Source organism: Anopheles stephensi, chromosome 2, assembly GCF_013141755.1.
Source record: "Anopheles stephensi strain Indian chromosome 2, UCI_ANSTEP_V1.0, whole genome shotgun sequence".
NCBI classification, from domain to species: Eukaryota; Metazoa; Arthropoda; class Insecta; order Diptera; family Culicidae; genus Anopheles; species Anopheles stephensi.
The window spans coordinates 72185188-72202674 of NC_050202.1; the positions used below are offsets into that span (position 1 = coordinate 72185188).

General features: G+C 45.0%; 1 protein-coding gene across 6 annotated transcripts in view; it reads right to left on the bottom strand.

Annotated features, from left to right (window-relative positions):
• Positions 1-10658, bottom strand: part of LOC118504688 — a 134224-nt gene extending 123566 nt beyond the window's left edge. For 2 of the 6 annotated variants that reach the window (XM_036039506.1, XM_036039507.1), the window contains exons 1-2: positions 10461-10658; positions 8152-8476 (exon numbers count right to left, since the gene is read on the bottom strand). The gene's annotated coding sequence lies outside the window, so the exon portion shown is untranslated. Of the gene's footprint in view, positions 1-8151; positions 8477-10239; positions 10351-10456 lie in introns of those variants that run through there. The other 4 variants (XM_036039503.1, XM_036039502.1, XM_036039504.1 and 1 more) reach the window with 4 other exon arrangements.
• Positions 10659-17487: the final 6829 nt, after the last annotated feature.

Below are 17487 nucleotides of genomic sequence, written 5' to 3' on the forward strand. Positions count from 1 at the left end.
GAGAATCTGACCGGAACTTTAGGATAAAAGTTTTGCTCGGCACGAACCCCTAACGAACTCGGGCCAGCGGAAGAATCGCACCGGAAGCATCAACGATTCCAGCTGGCAAATTGCTAAATCTAAAAGGCAAACATCTATCTACCAGTTGCAAACCCGGTCTAGTTGTGAGAAATTTCAAAACTCGACACGAAAAAACGCCCCTTCAAAAAAAATGGATCTCTTTTGCTGAATTTTGTCATCATTCGACTCATCAACATCCCAACGAACAAAACACCCAGCCCAGACGAAAGCTTTAATTTTGTAACGAAAATTGTACTATCGCTCTCTCCCGCTCTCGCCCATTCCAAGTGACCGTCGTTTTACTCCACCAAAAGTTCCGCTGCTTTCAACGCAAAATTGAACCACGAGCTACGCCGACGACAACAACGACCACGTCAGAAAAAAAGTGTTATCTGACCCAGAAAAACTGACAAAAAGGACCGGCAAAACATGAAAATGCCATTCGAGAAGTACCGAAAAAAAAGCGATACGACGACGAAAGGAGAACCCATCGCGGACCTGGGCTGGCTTGTGGCTGGCACGTTCGCGCAGTAAGAAATTGAATTTTGAATTTTTAATTCTCCGCTGGCTGGAGGGAAAAGAATGCTGGCCACAAACCGTTCGGCGAGGTCATTTGACAAATGGTCACAATGTAAAGGAGATGTGCTGAGAGGTGTGGTGCCAGCCAAGGACGTATACTTTTGTCGCCCAACGCATTACGGAAGTTTCGCTTGTTTTTTTCTTCCTCGGACCCGGTTTCCTTTTTTACATTCCTTGCTTTTGTGCATATTCTGCAATTTTTTGTAATTTATTTTTATCATGTTTCCTGAACCTTAATGTAAGTGTATTCGCTTGCTTGCCCTCGCTAGACGACCGGAAGTTATAATAAAGGAAAGGCACCTAGCGAGCGAACTTCACCTTTAATTTACGTCTATTAATGCAAAGCATTAGCAAAAATGATAAATTAATTCTGGAAAAAAGAACCCGTCGACCTTAAGCCGTGAGCAACTCTCGAGTTGAATTATCTTCCGTTCGGTGTCGTTGCGTTACGGAAATCAAACACTTCAAACAAACATGGTCAACATGCAGCTACCCTACCGAGTTAAACAGGAACAGGCTCGTTTACTTGCTCGCTCGCTCGCTCTCGACATACTTATCATCATAAAGACAACTCAAAGTCATCGAAATGATCACAAGGGAACTGGTGTCTCGTCCCAAGCACGGCAGACGGGAGGATGACTAATGATGCCGTTGTACGGGGTTGCCTGTTTGCACAATGAACAACTCAGCGCAATAATCCTACCTCATGTTGTGATCTTTATGCTCAAGAAGCTTCGGGTTGTGTTTTTTTTTTATTATCTCACATCCATTAATGCCAACATTGCTCTCCCCCAGACAGATATTCCACGCCGTTTCACTTCAAGCACGTCCGGGGCGTATAGAACGAGAAGATGAAATTAAAGATGGATTTTGCTGAAGATCCGGGTTCGCTATTCTGCAGATCCGGATGTTTGCTAGTGCATGGTAGTGAGAAAACAGAAACCATCTGCCGCCTTCATCGTTACAGTGGGCCTGCTGCCGTCTACCGGATTCGAATCTTGCCCAGAATCCCATATCGTGAAAGCAATGCAGCAGCAGGAACACCAAACCAAACAGAAGCAAATGGTGTAGTTACTGATGGAGCAAAAAAAACAACTCACTCTTTCTTCCCAATGCTTGAGGTCGAAAGAATGCTGAACTGGTCCAATGTTTCTCTGCCCAAAAGGGGGGCTAAAAATTGCACCACTGTTTTGGTGCATTGTCTTGCAACGCTACTGCCGCCATATGTGTTGTGTACTGATTGAAAGCAAACAAAGCAGATCCTCACTTGGCTATACGATGCCCATCCCTAGGTTTCTCTGGCTGCATGGCAAGCTCACCAACAAAGAGATCAAGATAAAGGGGGTGGCGAGTCTCTGCTGTGGTCGATGAGTCCAATATCTTTTAGCAGGGGGGGGGGTTTGGGGTTTCGGGCTACTATTTGTATTGTCGTCCTGGTGAAAGAAATTCATTATCAACACAATCAAACATACAAGGACAAGGGCAGAAGTGAACGCACCGGCTACATCACGTACGAATAGCATCAGCAGCAGCAGAAGATTGCTTATCTCGGTAACGTGAGAAGTAGCATGTGTTGAATGTATGTAGGGGATCATGTTATCTATTTCCCGCATTACCCTCTGACAGACAGCAAACGACACTATTTAAAGCCTAATCAAAAAACACATTGGCCCAATCGCACTTCACCCGCCCATCAAAGCGGCTCTTATCCTTAATTTTATATCGAATCCTACACGATCCGACCCGATGGCTGTATTTGGTCTGATAAAATGAGAAAACCTGTAGACTTTATCCGACACCTCCCTGAAATCGACGCTGCACGTGGCCCTCAGCATAAGGGCCGATTTCGCCGAGATTTCATAGTTGTTATAGTTAAGAGAAACCGACCAAAACACGACCTGTCCGTGTGAACCGGAAGCATGAATTTGATTTTTATACTCACCGGTAAATGGGTCAACCCTCATTAAACGACAAGGATGCCGACGGGCCGTGCACTATCTTGGCAGAAAAGTAGAGCTCCCCCGTAAAACAAAGAGAGCTGCTACTCTACGATATACCCAATGCTCAACGGCCTGATGCAAAGTAAGGAGATTAATCTTAAAATTTTCATCCACTATTGAATACTGCTCGCTGATGTTTGGAGGGTACTTCAAAACACCCATGATAAGCTTCATTAAGCACCGGAGATCGATCGAGTAAAAATTGGAGCCACGTGTAAGGACCGTTCAGGAGCCTTTCCTCCCCCCGTTAATGGTATCCCTTTTCAACGGCTCGTTGAGTGGTCACACAGCACATACCATATCAGGAGGGCACCCCAAAAAAAAAGACGGCCCACAAGAGCTGACGGCTATCGGTACGGAAAGATCAGGTACGGTCGGCTTTTACAGCAGATTGTTGTTGAGGACTTTTAAGTACACACGGCTATTGTTTTGTCGGTAGCCCGGCGAGGCTAGTGATTTTACATTAAAATAAAGTATTATTGCTCAAGGTTCTGCCGGCCGAACACGAACACGCCACGGGGACACGTCATGCGGGAACATAAAATGTGAAAAGCATCGGCCTGCCTGTGACACCCAAAACATTCGCGCTTAAGTGTCTCACAACAGCGCAAGCCATCGCATAGAGGAGGAACCCGGATCCGTTTACGAATTCATCGGGAACGTCGTCGGCGTCGTCGGCTTTTGCCATAAAATGGTTTCGCTCGATTAAGAATCTCGTTAATGGATTGCTTTCGAGAATAAAAATGATTAACTACCGCCAATAAACCCATCGGGGCAGGGCACTCGAAACCGAACCGAGCACGCAAAAAAGCCCGCCAAAATTCGAATCACTTTCGAAACTAGCTCGTAACAACGCAAAAAAGGGGTCACCCCTTCTTTTCTGGTGGTGGTGGAATCCCCAAGAACACGCCCGAGGACACAAAGCCCAAAACAAAAGTGGGTACAATCGGTACAATCGAAAACCGAACAATTCATCTACCGTTTTTAGTTTTACGACGCCGAAGAAGCATGAGCATGGAAGGGATTGTCACTAGGAAGGATTGCTGTGGGATCGTGGTAAGCACCGCAAATGAATCTACAAATCGAAGCATAAATAAAATTTATTTATGACAACAACGAATTGCTTAAGCGTTGGAAGGGAGAAAAAAAAAACCCACGGCTAGACCGCACACTAAATCGACCGTTGAAGAAGCCGGTCGTGACAGCAGACCTTTCGTAGTCTGGTTTCGTAGTTCTGAATCAGGAGAGCAATTGGACGCACCATAACAGCGTCGGAGTTCGAATCCTCCAAAAAAAGAATAGGAGCAGGCAAACAAATTTTACCCACACAAGACAACTCCCAGGTTTTCAATGAGCAGGATCCCTTTTGCATACCGTGACTTTCACTTAGAAGTCACGTATTCATACATGCATAAATTTTGCTCCATGTGGAGTTCAGAAGGATCCTATCGGGCGAAAGATGCTGCTGTCCGTACGTCCGGATATATCCATTCATTGGCCAAAAAACCGCAAGGACATCGAACTCTTGTCTTTCAACAGCAGCAACAAAAAACACTGGCCCAAAATAGGCCCGGTAGTGGGCGGCTAGGTTTCACTTTCCAGTCACCAGATTCGGTTCCGGACACTTCCCACCCGTACCACCCCTTTCCAGGGTAACATTTCGATCGAATCAGCATTTCAATAGTCACTGATTTTGTTGAGAGGCACTACCAAACCCGGAAGGTGCCCGGACGATGCGAAGAAAATAAAGCACCGACTGTCCACACACACACACACACACACAGTAGTCGGTCGAAGGCTCGGGTTCGAATCTCGATTTAATTTATTACCCTCAAAAGGTTCGTGATTTCGCCATAGATCACGGACCACTGGCGAAACCCCCGGAGAGCACGTACCGCACATACATGCCCCATTAGACGAGTCTGACCGGCCGGCAGGCCGGCTGGCTGGCACATTCCGTTACCCAACGTTCCGTCCGCACACGGGGCCAGTCGATGGAAACATAAATGCTCCGGTTGCCGGACACGCCAGTGACTAATGGCATTCATGCATGAAGTGAGGTTAGTTTTTCTTCCCTCCCCGCACAAGACAAAAAATCGATCCTTCCTTACCGCTTACCAGGCGCTCAACGGAGCGAACCGTGGAGTGAGCCTATCATTTGCGCTTTAACTATGAAACTCCCAATGAAGCCGGGCGATACGTGAAGTCGGAAACCAATTTCCGTTCCAGGCCGAATTTGGGATGAGAATAGGATGGGGGGGTTTCGAGTGAATAGAGTGAATCCCACATCCTCAGCACAGGGTGTCCTTTCGGTCCAAAAACATTCGTGTGCAACAATTCGAACGATTTGTTTTCTTTGCCGCTGGGCACGTCGTTTGTCCTCGGGTTTGAAGCTCTGCAATTGACTGTTATAGTTAGTTCTTTTCTCCAAACTACAGTTTTTCCTTCCGTTTTTTTCTCTCTCTCTCTCTGCCATACTCCATCCTGTTGCTGTTCGCGTGCGAGAAAAGGGCGCTTTTGATAGAGTCCATAAAAAGTCATGCTGCTTTATGAGCCGCATCCACACGCTTCTCCCAGAGCCGAAACCACACGCCCTCCCTCTATCAGTCCATTGAGCGTTACAAATTCTAGTGGCGCTTCTACGCTGGCTCATGGTTGGTTTGAGGAAAGGTTTTTCCTTTACGTTGTGGTAAGTGGTCGGTCGGTAACTTCGAATTCCTCTATCACGAAACCTCAAAAACGCTCAAATGGATAAAAATGGATCATATAGCAAGTTAATGGTGAATCAACGCCCACCCACAGCTCTTGGGGGGGGGGGGGGGCATAGGGTGACCGCCACCCATGCTGCTAACTGCTTTGTCAAGAACCAACCGTTTCGCCGTGTCAAAACTCTTCCTGTTCTTACGATAAACCGTACCGTACCTAAACGAATATGTCGTCACTCGAGCCAAAGTCCCGGGAAGCACACATTTACAACTTCCAGGCATTCAAGGGGTTTGGTAGCGTGAAGGAACACCACGCAAACAAGTTAAAGCCAAAATGGAATGGAATGAGTCTCCGTGTGGCTGTCTCTCTGTGTGGTAAAACATTTTACGATACTCTACTTTTCGTTCGCTACATCGGGGGGGGTGTGGCGAGTGCTCCACTTTTATGAATCAGAAAAACGCAAACACGCTTCCCCGGATCGGGACGATCAATCGGTTTCATTATTTTCCAAGAAAAATGCGTCAATCACGCCAGCATTCACGGCGAGGCTTTCCTGCTATCTTTAGCTTTAGCTTGTCATAAGTTTTGTTTATGTTGATTTTTTTCTCTCTATCGTTGTTCTTGTCTGCCATGGCTGTGCTGCTTGCTTTTACGTAGTTTTATTGCATATTACATTTAACCCGAGCGAGTACAAGCTTGAGGGATTTTTTGATGCTTTCTAAGAACTATGTTTTGTCATTGATTTCTATGGAATGCAAAACACCCGGAAACATATAAACTGATGTTTTCGTTCGTTGAATCAATGCATGGTGATTCAGGCGTACTATTTTCAAAGAAAACATTCAGTCGCTTACACATCCCGAAACAACAGTAACGTGTTTATTTTAGTAGTACAATTTTTGGATTTATTTTTACCTCGTGACTCAAAGAAGAGAACAACAAAGACAATTTGCATACTGGGTAATGTAATGCACAGCTAGCTTAGCTTTTCTCTCAGCGCCAACCACTGCGCCTTATCTCTGCCGCAACCATTTTTATAACCAAGAGCTATTAATTTCTTGGAAAACATTATCTGCTAAGTCAACCGATAAGCACTCATTAGTGGCGCAATGAGGCCTTAGTCTCACCACAACAAAACAACAAAAAATCCATCAGTTATCAAATGCAATTAAGCAAAGTTAAATAGGTACCTGCTCGTAATACTGCAACGCAAACAGGCTTCCTCTACCCTGGTGACCTTAAATTTGTGCTGCATTAAAAGAGTTCTCCGGAGCAAACGCAAAGCACTGGCAAGCGCCTCCAATGCATTGACTCTTTTGTGCGATGCGTTAACATTTGCTTCACAAGCTGCAGCTTGCAGGATGCTTTCTGGGAGGAAAAAATGGCAACAACCCAGCGCATGTATGCACTGTTCGATGAAAAGTGTTTCTCCGGGGCCCGAGTGGGTGCTTGAGCTTCTCCATTCTGTTCCATTCCTTTTTATCAAGTGCCGGTACCGGCCACCTCAGGGGAAGTTGTGTAGCAAAACAACGGCAACTGCATCGTTGCAACTGCACACGCCCGCTCTAAAGGTCTAGGCTCGCAGACACACACACACACACTAGAATGGGAGATAAAAATAGCTATCGTTACAGGAAGCGCTACATCAGACTGCGTACTCCATCAGCGAAGAAATCAAATGCCTGGCCCAGCAGAACGACAATGATGCTCGGTGGGTGAGTGGGGTTTTCTTCCTTTTATGGACGCATCGAATGCACCGTTGCCGCGTTTGTAAAGGAATCGCTCGCGTTGTGTTACGGTTGCTGAAGGGCCACCACCGCCAAACCAATCACGACCTGAAAGTCAACATGCTCCACCACACAAACACACGATGCATCGTCGCTGCTATTGCGGCCGATCGTTTGGTGCTTCCTGATGAGTGAGCCTCCCAAGCGTTCCCCATGAATCCCGGAACCTCTCCGCAGCGTCTGTTTACAAACGTTCTTTTTTTTCTTATTCGACACCGAGAATGCATATTATGCAGCGTCGAACGCGAACTCTCGTGATCGTAGCCGAAGCAGCATCACGCCGGAAATATTGTTCGAGAGCATTAGGGGGTAGAAAAACACAACAAACCTTCCGTTCAATTCCAGCGTTGCAGCGAACCGCGTTATGCTGTGACGGCTAAACCCACACACACGCACACATGAAAACAAAATAGGAAGCAAACTGTATGCTGCATGATCGCGTTTGGGGAGGTTCGCATACATGCATCGAACGTTCGCAAGCGAGTGGCCATTTCGGGGGAACCTGTTGTGCAAAAATGGCGTCCATGTAGTTGTTTCAGCCGCATCGCTGCGCGTGTATACCACAAAAGGTGCCTGCCCGGGTGAAGTACGAAAAAAAAGGTTCGCTGACTCAGCAAAACCACTCGACACAACCAAAGGTGAGAAGAGTGAGCAATGAAATATCGCGAGTGAGCTGTAAGCGGTCTCGCGATCACTCACTGCGGCGTGAGATGAGATTGATCACCCTGGGGGTGAAACAGCTTTTAAGTTTTTTATCATACAGATTGTTTTGTAGCTGAATGCTGCGAGTGATCGTGGAGTTGACTTGGAGTCAGACACACACAGGCAAGCGCCAAGAAGCTATAAACAATGGCTAAACGCGTGAGTCGCACAACTTGATCCAAGACCTTTCCTACCTTGTCCTCAATCCACTGTTAGCGACATACGAATACACTCATACGCACGTTAAGTTAAGGTTCTTTCCAATAAATTGCCCATTAATTAACCCTTCCAATTCTTCGACCACTTGACTTACTCACCTTGCGCTGTGGCGGACGTTTGTATTCATTCACTCGGTGCGTAACTCCACCACGATTTGTGCCATGCAGTTGCTATGCGTTTGTATTCGATCGTTGCATCCACTATATCACCCCTTTTAATACACTCACTACACTTTCGATGTGCGATCTTTTATCTGGTGTTTGTATTTCGTTTCGCACCGGATTATGATTATTTTATTTTCGATTATTTTACTATGACACACAACTGACGGATGTGTTCACTGCTGATGCACTCTTCTATGCCTACTAGATATCCCAGGTGTTGAGTAGTTTTTTTTCCACTTAAACAATTCACATCACGGAGCTATGGGAACGCAATTGGATGAACAAAAAAAAACACAAAACAAAATTAATAATCACCCATGTGTGGAACACTTTTGTGCATTGGCCATGTTGGACACTTTTTTCCCAACCCCAAAACTTTTCAATCAAAATCACACACATCGCGAAAAACGGGTTTTGTTTTCATTGAACCGTGCAGCACACGGCAGACACACTCATGCATCGCTGCAGCGAGTGCATCGGATTAAGCTGAATGCATTCACCCCCATCAGAGCGAAAGAGAGGGAGATAGAACTTGCACCACGTAAATATAACAACTCCAATGAAGCGGAATTGTTTGATGCAATTTCTAGACACACACTCACACATGATCACATGCACAATTGTTGATGCCCCTGACCCGTTAAGCTGGTGCTGATGGGCGACACGCGCCACTACTTTATCACAACACTGCAGTCACCTTACAATTAATAAACATTAAGACGACGAAGTGCATCTCCTTCCGAAAGCAGATCGAGTTTGCTACCGTTTGCCGCGGCAACGGTTCGAAGCTGGCTTGGAATCGATCTTGCTGCGAGAAAACCAGTTCTCATCCGCGCGGGTTCGCTCACTGCTGGTGTGTGTGGTGGTGGTGGTCGCGATGATCGACGCCGTCTACGCACACACTTTGTTCACCCGCGGTTTCAAAAGATCATCGGTTGTGCCTTTTAAGAACAGGTTTTCTCCTGTCCGGTACAGCCTCCCGAGATGGGAAGTGCTCGAACCACACCGCGGAAGCTGCTCGAACGATCGAGTTAGTTGCTCGAATACATTTGCACGCGTTGAGACGATGCGTGTTTAACCTGTTTTTTCTTATCTCGTATTAAAAGATCATGCACAAACCACCGTGGTAGAAAATGTAGAAAACCGTGAAAATAATAACGCACACACACACGAACGCACTTTTGAAGCCAAAAACGCACCGGTACACGCTGAGTCGTGTTCTATGCTCTTGAATGCGTTCTGCTTAGCGCCTACTGCGGGCTGCACACACCGTACGCTGCTAGTAAGAGCGAGACCTCCGACACCCAATCCTTCTTTGTCTCACTCACTCCTCCGGTACAGTATGCTCCAGTTTTTATGCCCGGGGTTTTTTTGTTATTACTGTGCCCTTTTACAGGCACGTTTCGTGTGGCTGTTTCTGTGTGCGTATGCGTTTTTGTTTTCGCCTCGTTCTTCTCATCCTCTTGTTATTATTTCGTCGCTTGTTTTCCTGCTGTCTCAAACCTACTTGAACTGGCTCGTAGCGTTAAAGCGCACCCGGGAAGACACACAACGGAAAACAAAGTAGGCTAGAAACCAGGGTCTGCTTCATATAAACAAAACGTGCTCACATACACACCAGCGAGCGCGCACGCACACACAAAAGCACACAAGGGGAACGCGCGTTCCGTTGTTAAGACGTTGCAATCTTATAAGAAAGCATCTTTAGGGGCATCGCGAGATGTGCGGGAGGTTAAAGAGGGATAGCACATTTTTTGGACCTTTTCCTTCTGCTTCGCGCTTAGAGCCTAACCCTCTAATAACGGGGTTTGTTCCAGCACCGATTCTATGCTCGAAACAATTTGGTGCTTTTTGGTGGATTTTACTAAACATGTTTTATTCACTTTCGGGGCATTCCACTACCTTATAGGGTGTGCATCCTTTAACCACCGAAAACTTTTTCCCAACATCACGAGCAGGCAGCCATGCCGGTTGAACGTGAAACGAGCGTAACTTTTCCTTTAACTAACTGAATCCACCCACCAACACACAGACGCACACACTCTGGAGGCCCACAGCCGAAATGCTCCAACGTGTAAAGCTTGTAACACCTTTTCCTTCCGTTGGCCACTAAACACCAAACCGTCTCACCGGTTAACGCACTTATTTTTGGCCTGCTTTGCTTCACGCCGGAGGCCTGATCGAAAGGACGACGAAAGGACACATCTTTTACACACAGGCGCACACACTTGTGATTTACCTACACTCCTTTTTTGTTGCTGTATTCATCGCCTGCTAGGGCTAGTAAAATTTTTGTCAACCCACCCTACCCGTTCACGATGAGCCACACGCGTGTGTTGCTTTTGCTGCGAGAAACACGCGTACGTAAAACACGTAAAATACGCGACGCGCGATAACACGTCCGTGCGTGACGCTGCTGGAATCGAAATTGAGCTGCAAAATTCCAGCAGCAGTGTGCGCACCGCACACGAGCGAACGAGTGCGTCCGAGAAAGGTTGCGCGAGAGAAAGAGACAATGGCATGGGTCGGGTTTCGGTGCGTATTTCGGGCCGTGTTCGGTTGGCGTTCGCACACTGTGCAAGTATTGGACAGAATTGCTATACTCCATGCGATGAAGATTTTTGATTAAATCAGGGGTTTCTTCTTTCAAAAAGCGATAAATTTAATAAGTACAAAGTGTTTTATTACGCTTGTTGGAAGAGAAATAATACTTTTCAAGTAATCAAACATATTTCACAAAGTTTGTTACAATTTACACTGGCCGTATGTTACAAGTCTTATTAATCCCATAATCCTATGTTCGGCTGACTTCGGTTCACATCAACATGAATCGTTCCCCACCTGGCAAACTTGCAGTAGATTTGGTGTCATGCTTCAACATAGTAGCATTACATCGTTCGCTCTTTCTCTCTCGCGCATATGCGAAGTACAGCTACAGTACGGCACGTATTTTGTTGGCAGTTTAAGAATTACGCCAGTGTTCTGTTTAATTTACAATCAAAAATAGAGACCCAGCTTGAAAAGTATTTTATTTTCATATTTTTCATGTAAACAATTTTTTTTTATCTAAATTCAAATTTATAATCTGCTCCCCAAACCCATCGATGAAGGCAACAAGTTGTTTTTTTTTTGTTTTTTTAAAGGTTGATTGACCAAATTGCTAACAAGCTTAGAACTATTTAATTCAAAATTCCACGAAAGATGTTCCATGTTAATAAAAGCATGAAAAAATAATAAAAAATACATTTTTTTCTCAAACAAAATAAAACAAATAGTACGACAACATCACAATAAAACAACCGTTTTTCTTACATTTCGTATCAGGAAATGTTTTAAATGACACAATTTTATTTGTACACTTTTCAGCACCCTACTTTTTACCCATATGAACAATATCATGTAGCTCTCAATTTGTCCAATGAATTACCGGATTTCAACGAAAGCTAAGTTCCGAGTGTATTTCAAGTGTGTACCTCGAAAGAACACAAAGAAAAAAAAAACAATTCCATCGCGTTTGTGTATGAAATTGAGAACATTTCAAGTATTAGTCCTTGGTATTTTCTTTCATTACACCTCCACTTACAAAGCTCAAGCTCATGTTGGTGTGAGTGAATGGGGAAAAATTACATCCTGCTGATCCATTCTGCATTGCCATGCCACGGAACCCGATTCTAGTCGCTTTTCCCCGATACTGCACTAGTTAGTCGAATTTTAGAAAGGATAAAAACAAAGAAAAACAAGAGAAATTCATCGCAAATGAGATTTTTCAACACCGTTTGGGTGACCGGTTTGCTGATTCGATTTCACTATTTCCCGACAAGGGACAAACTCGGAGAGATAGATAGAGAGCACAAAAAAAATGCGCATGAACTGACACAATTCCACGAATTCATCGAATTCAGTTGTGAGCAGTTTCAACATTCGTCAACATTCATCCCTTAATCCACCACGTTCGCTAAGGAGGGTGGAAAGGGACTCCAATTAATTAAAATCGGTCATCGATATTATCTCTGCCGGGAGCGTCCTACCGATCGGCGGAACGGTCTAGTGTCAAGGTACAAGCGGGGCGACATGCTTGTAGGACATATGCTAAAAGTAAAACAAAAAAAAACGAAACGAACTGGAGGAAAAACAGACGCCAGCAATAAAAGCGAAACAGCAGCGACGAACGGCTGAAGTAATTAAAGAATAAAAAACAAAAAAAATAGAAAGGCTGGTCTGTCGCTTGCAGGACACACACAGGATGGTACAGAACTTATTGCTTGTTGGGAGATTGCAAACATTCTGTTGGGGTGTTTTATTGTATCGTATATTTATTTTTCACTTGTTCTCGTTCCATGCAAGTAACGTGCAGTTGTTCTAAGTTGTATAAAAATGTTATCAAAGGATCATTTTATTAATTACAATTTCAATAGTATTTTCTACTAATTTAAAGAGAAAATGTTACAAGGGAAAGCAAATATTTTAAAATGTGCAGTTAAATAATGTACTTAATTGTTATTAACACAAACAACGAAATTAATTGCTAATGTCCTGTTTGAGCCACCCCATTCCACAAAGTGATTCCTGTTTTTCTAACCACCATACAAACGAAAGCATCACTTTCCGCTAGAAAAGTACATGGAACAAAGTATTTTTTTTCCAAGAACCCATCCAAGTACAATCGGTTGCATGTTGTAATTGTACCGTTTGAAAATGTTACCTTGTACATCTATTTGTTTTCCTTCTCTCTCTCTCTCTCTCTCTCTCTCTCTCTCCCTCTCTCTTTCTCTCTCTCTTTCTCTCTGTCTCTCGGTCACTCGTTACACAGGTCAATAAGAGTCTGGCAACATGGTAAAGCCGGAAGTTAACCTTATGCGCCCTAACACCGACTGCCGAGGACAGTGATGTTTTAAATCAATCATGAAATTGATTGCTTTCCTTACACCCCCCCAAAGGGCAATAGCCAGCATCGCCATCGCTTTCGTCCTGCCTTCAATAGCTTGCCCGTTTGGGGAGCGTTTTGGGAGGAAAAATTACTCCCCGAACTGGGAAAGCAAGCCCCTCCCGGCGACGAGAGCAAGGTTTTGTTTTATTTTGCATTTGTATTTTATTTATCTTATAAACATCATTATCCCTCCCTGTCAGGACGGAGCCCCAAAATTCTAAAATCTGCTTGTCATTGTCTGGCGAACGCCACGTCGAAGCAAAAGTCGATTTCGAATTCGACGATCGAAACCTACATAAACTGTTCGGTGAGCGCTGCATATCACAAATTCCTGTGAAGCTAAGCCGTGGCTTAGGACTGCTGTTGCTCACCGAAATGTAAGTGGAAGTGGGAAAGCTCTGCCGGGAGTAGGGCAGGTGAAGAGAAGTTGTAGGTATGCCGATAGCTGTTAAGTATCAGATTAAATGAGTCTAGTTTATCAGGAAAGGTCGGTGAGCATTCGGCAGAGTAATTTGAATTCTGCTGCAGCAACATACCATTTGGACGTTTTCGACATGTGGGTTGTGGTTGTTGAGGCTGGGAAGGAGACAACATTCGAACAGCTTTTTTTGTTTCGGAAAAAAGGGCCTGATAAGTCTGGGATTTTAAGTCAATAGTGGCTGTTTTTTCCTGGTAATAGGAGTGTTAAGTCATGGCTGCAAATGGTCTGTCCAGCTCAAGATACAAAGATTTGCTGTTGGACTACTAGATTCCGTTTACTCTTAAAAGTGAAATGTTTCAAGAATATCCTAGCAACGATCAAGGAAAGCTTTGAAATATTTCGTTAGTTATGAACTATTTACTGATCTTCTTGAATTATTTTCCTTCTTAGTTTTGTTTTGCTCTTCTGATGTAGAGATCTCCATTTATAACTTAACGTTATGATTTATTTTTAAATATTTTTCATTCCTATTAAACTATTTAAATGATTTATTATCAAATTTTCATGCCTTCTTATCATCTTTTTGGTAATCTTCACACCTGCATTGGGGGTTTACTAACACCACCGTTTCGTGCTCAATGCAATCGCAACCTATCACTGAATGCTCTTTTACTTTTTACCATACAAATGTGAGCCACCCTCGTCAACCCCCCCAAAAAGGTGAATCATTTCATGTGCCGATTCACGGGCTCGAATCGATCACGTTCACGGGCTGCAGCCAAATGTGACCGGGTGAACCAACGCTGTGGGCGTCATCCATCCATTCACCGGGCTGCCGATAGCAGAGGCTCTTCCCTCCGAAAATGGGAAGTAAATGCAAAGTGCCCGGTGATGGAGCAACGCTGATCAGAATGCAAAATCAGAATATATCGAGGGGGGTTCCGAGTTTTGACTTGAGCCGAAAAGCGAAAACCGGTTGGTGTGGGACCAGGATAGTGTGTTATGAATTTGAATTTTATCGAATCCTCGCTGTGCTTTTATGCCGTCCGTATGCTTCCCGTTTGGCCGGCCCCACATTGCTTTGCCAACCTGGCAGCTGAAGCACTACCCGTAACGGACATTTCGCGCGTGAATATTCACATCTTTATGACAGTCTACGGGCATGACGGCGTGTGTACGCGTGTGGCCTGCGCGAGTGTGGGACGTGCGGCAGCCCAGACAGGTCTATCCCGTCTATCAGCCGACAATTCGAAACCAACATGGCGGACATGTTCTGGAAGGACAAATAGAACGCGTCGCATTTCATGCCCTGCACCCATGCTGCCGGCTTTATCTTAAATCCGCACATTCGAAATCAGGATTCGCAGCCGTCAAAATATTCAGTGCTCTCGTGTTTACCCTCTGGCACCACGGGTCGCTTTACCCTTCTTCTACAGGGGGCTTCTTCCTTCCATCTCGGCAACGCGCTTTATTACGGTCGAGTACCGCAAGTGATTGAATCGCAGAGCGTTATGAGAGGGCATCCAAAAAGAGGGAATTAAAACAGCATCGAAAATTGGATCGATCTGCAGAAACGATCAAGGACAAAGATTTTGGGTTGGCCAGCAGTATGTACCAAAGGTTGTTAAAATGTTTGATTTGGGTAGAACCTGCTGGAGCTTTTCTTTTGGCATCGAAGTCATCAAAGCCGTCACGAGGCGTTTTTTTTTCTGAAGCCAGCATTACAAGGACTCTGCCATGGAGGATTGTGCTCCAGCGTGTGTGTGTGTGGCGCATTCAATTGTTCACCGTCTCCTTCTCTTAGGAGCCGCGACAAAACCTGCCAGCCGAATGATGACGATGATGATGATGTAGGTCCCGAAAGCTGTCAGTAGAAAGTTTTAATGAGCATAAGTTTATTGAGGGCGCATTCACTGTTGCTCACTGTCTGTTACCTTTTGCCCGGTGTACAAATCTCCGTAAGCTTTCCACTGCCGGTAGCAAACACTTTCAGGCATGTAAATGCATCTTTCTCGTGATGTTTTTTCTCTCGCCCATGTCATAAAAATATAACCCAAACAAAAGCACGGGCAAAACACTTGTTTCACGACAAAAGAGAAAAACCTCCCCCTATCCTACCAGAACCGTGGTCGTGAGGTTGGGATGGAAAGCAGTGATGGAATGACTTTATAAAAAGCGTCCCATGACAAAAAGGGACGCTGTCAAAAGCACAAAAAAGCTACCGGGGAAAATCACAACAGAATGTCCGTCATCCGTCTGTCACGTTGGGTCGGATTTTGCTTTTCCCCTGCTTTTTTCCTGCTCTTTTCACCCACAGCATTACCCCACAGTGTGTTTGTGTGTGTGTGTGTGTGTGTGTTCCGACAAGAATCAAATCAATTATCCATAACTGGCGGCAACATAAATATCCCTTTTTTTACTGCCACTGCTGCTGCTGCTGCTGCTGCTGGTCCTAAGGATCATCGGCACGTGGACGGGCGAGTGAACGGTAAGCGAGATGGAATTTTGTTTATTTTTTGCCGCACGCTCCCTCGTGCTTGGACACAGTACAGATCATTGCTGTCAGCCTCCGCCCGGTGGCCAATCGATCACTCAAAATGTTGATTTTCTCCTTCCCAACCTCGCCTCGAACGTTCACGACCACGTCGAACACGCCAAGTATCCTGTTTCCGTGTCAGCACCGAAAATATCAAACTTCGCTGGGATGGAATGGGGATGGGATCCGGCGAACTGGGATGACGGATGTTGTCAAAGGCCACCCTAAACACTGGCCCAAGTCTTGGTAATGACTGGTACCGTTATTGCCTGCTATGATAGCTATTTCTTATCGACAGTGCGAGCACTAATAATAATCATTTGGTCGGTGATAAATATTTCCATTTTGAAATTTGATTATCTATTATTTATGTTTCATTTTCCGGGCGGTCCATGTTCTACCTTGCCCAGTTCTCGATATAACAGGGGTAGCGATTGATAATTGGCTATGATTAAAATCACTTTCGGGTGCGAAAGGTATCAAGAACTCAATTGAAGCAGTAAGATTTAGGGTTTGAATAGGATTTTAAATAGGTCGTGACGTCTCAGTGATTTGCTCGCTTGTTTACTTGAGACGTAAATATTGCTTACTAATAACTCACTTATCAGCTGCAATAACCAATTTGTCATCAAAGTGTACCGTCGTCGTCTGCCTAGTCAATATGGTTTAAATAAGGTGACTCAACTTTCATCTCTTCTCTCTTCATACGGACTCCCTCAAAATGCTTCACTGGGTTCACCTCAATGCTGGGTCGTCCGATAACATTCTCATGACATACCCAAAACTCCTTCTGGAATCTGTCAGTTCTTCTTCTTTGGCAGTACAGCCTATGAATCCGTAACGTATGAATCCGAAGCCTCTTGAATGTTAACATAGGCTCTCCATACCTCACTTCGACTCAATGCGTCCCCGGCGTACAGAACGGTAACATGTCTGTCCAAATATCTGAGCTTCGGTATACGAAGAAGCCCAACCCCTTGGGAAGGTGGTTGATATGGCTAAATTGAGCGGAGGGGGATAGCTGTTCTTCATGTTAGGGGCGGCTGGCCTGTCCTGGCTTCCTACGGAACTTTAAACAGCTAAGACGTGTAGGCCCACCGATGAGACAGGCGGTTGGGGGAGAGGCCTTGCAACGAACGAAAACGGAATGGACATCAGGCCTTGTCTCTTAGACGTGCTCCATAGGAGCAGGCCAAGAAAGAAGGGAAAGCTGAATAGCCAGCTCTGTGTACGGGCAGACAGTCCGGATGGGATTCGATCCCCGGTCTTGCCGTGTCTTCATAAGGCGAAAGGCGTTAAAGTACTAAAATATATTAGCAAATTGTCATCAAAGGAAAGATCAAACTGTAATCCTTAAAAACTTGATGAGCATGTGCAGTACAACAG